Raw genomic sequence first — 1750 nt, 5'->3', positions numbered from 1 at the left:
TGTAGTTGCGTCTAACTGATTAATTCAGTGGTTGTAATTGTGTCAATTTAATTCAATACATCTGATATTGTCTAATAGATTTATTCAAGTTGTCGAATAAAATCTACCGGTAATTGACACTTCGCTTCAATACGTCTAGTTCAGTGTAATGGATCTATGCCGGGTGTCTAGTTTAATGTAATGGATCTCAAACGCTCGCATATTTACAGGTGTTGTATCTGTACACACTAAGCCTGTACATCAGCACACATACATCTTGAACGCCGGCATAAGATACCATGGTGACATTTTCAGAAATCCTAATTGTCAGAATCGCATGTAAAATCAGGCATGCTCGCTATTGTCACCAGTTACTTGCTTTTCGTGTGGGACCAGGTGAGGTGAAACTGGGTTTAGTGAGTGAGTGAGTTTGGTTTTACGTCTCTTTTAGCAATATTACAGCAATATCACGGCAGAGGACACCAGAAATGGGCTTCATACATTGTACTCATGTGGGAAATCGAACCCGGGCCTTCAGCGTGACCAGCGTTAACCACTATAGCCCGTCAACTTAACTTTTGGCACCGTTTTTCACAATTTACATAAAACTCCAGAATATTTTAAAACATTACCCTGTTCATATGACAATTGTATCCCGTGGCCTAACAAGATATCGAGTTTAGTCTTTTTAAAACGGTTATTAAAGATTTTGCCTTTAAACCTATCATATAATAACTGTAAAACTGTGGAGAGTGTTACGAGGGGTTAACGCACGTGATGGATAAGCCAACAACATTGTAAAGTGTGTCAGCGTGAAATGTACATGAAGGGGTTTAGCACGCTTAAGTGATGTCATAGATCGTCAGCACACAGGTAGAAGAGTAGTGGTGAAAACGATGGTGTCCAAAGATGCCCGGCAAATCATTAAAAGAGTTCACAACTTTATCAAGCGCGAGGCAAAGCGAAAAACCCTCGTATTTCAAATGAGTGTTTCACTAAAAGAACAATTAATGCCACCTGCAAATGAACTTTGTAAAGAGTTATCTCCCTTAGCACTATTTCAGAGCATGATGATGATGTGGCAGTTAAATCGGGGGCCGTCTCAAAACATGCAAAGAAAAGAAAGCTTGATGAATTCGACAGAAGGCTTGTGAGGGACCTCATACGTCGGTTACATCGATCCAATGAGTCCATGTCGTCAAGTAAATTGAAGAAAATATTATCAGAAGACCATGACATCAATGTAGCAAAGTATACTATATGCAAGCTGTTGCTCAAATTTGGATATAGATACAAGAGATTGAGCAACCAGAATCTGACGCTATGTGAAAGGGCAGATATCACTTGTATGAGAGCCTATTATCTGAGCAGAATACATAAGAGACAAGAGGGACGAGAGATCGTGTGGCTAGATGAGACATGGGTGAATGCAAACCATACTTCCTCTTACCAGTGGCAACATCCAGAAGCAGTCAATAACAGGAAGATTCCATTAGGGAAAGGCAGGAGACTTATTGTTGTTCACGCAGGTTCTCATTTAGGGTTTATCCCTGGTTGTGACATTGTTTTCCGTTCCAAGTCCACGGATGGACACGACTACCACTCGGAAATGAACTCAACTGTGTTTACCGAGTATGTGACAGAGCAGCTTATCCCAACACTACCCGCTAAATCAGTCGTAGTCATGGATAATGCTCTTTACCATAGCTGCAGAGAACCGAACAACAGATGCCCCACCTCTGCATCAAGGAAGGGAGATATGGTGCAATGG

Source organism: Haliotis rubra, unplaced genomic scaffold (genome assembly GCF_003918875.1).
Source record: "Haliotis rubra isolate DU_JTF1 unplaced genomic scaffold, ASM391887v1 Scf862, whole genome shotgun sequence".
Lineage (NCBI taxonomy): Eukaryota > Metazoa > Mollusca > Gastropoda > Lepetellida > Haliotidae > Haliotis > Haliotis rubra.
This window is presented reverse-complemented; position numbering follows the sequence as displayed.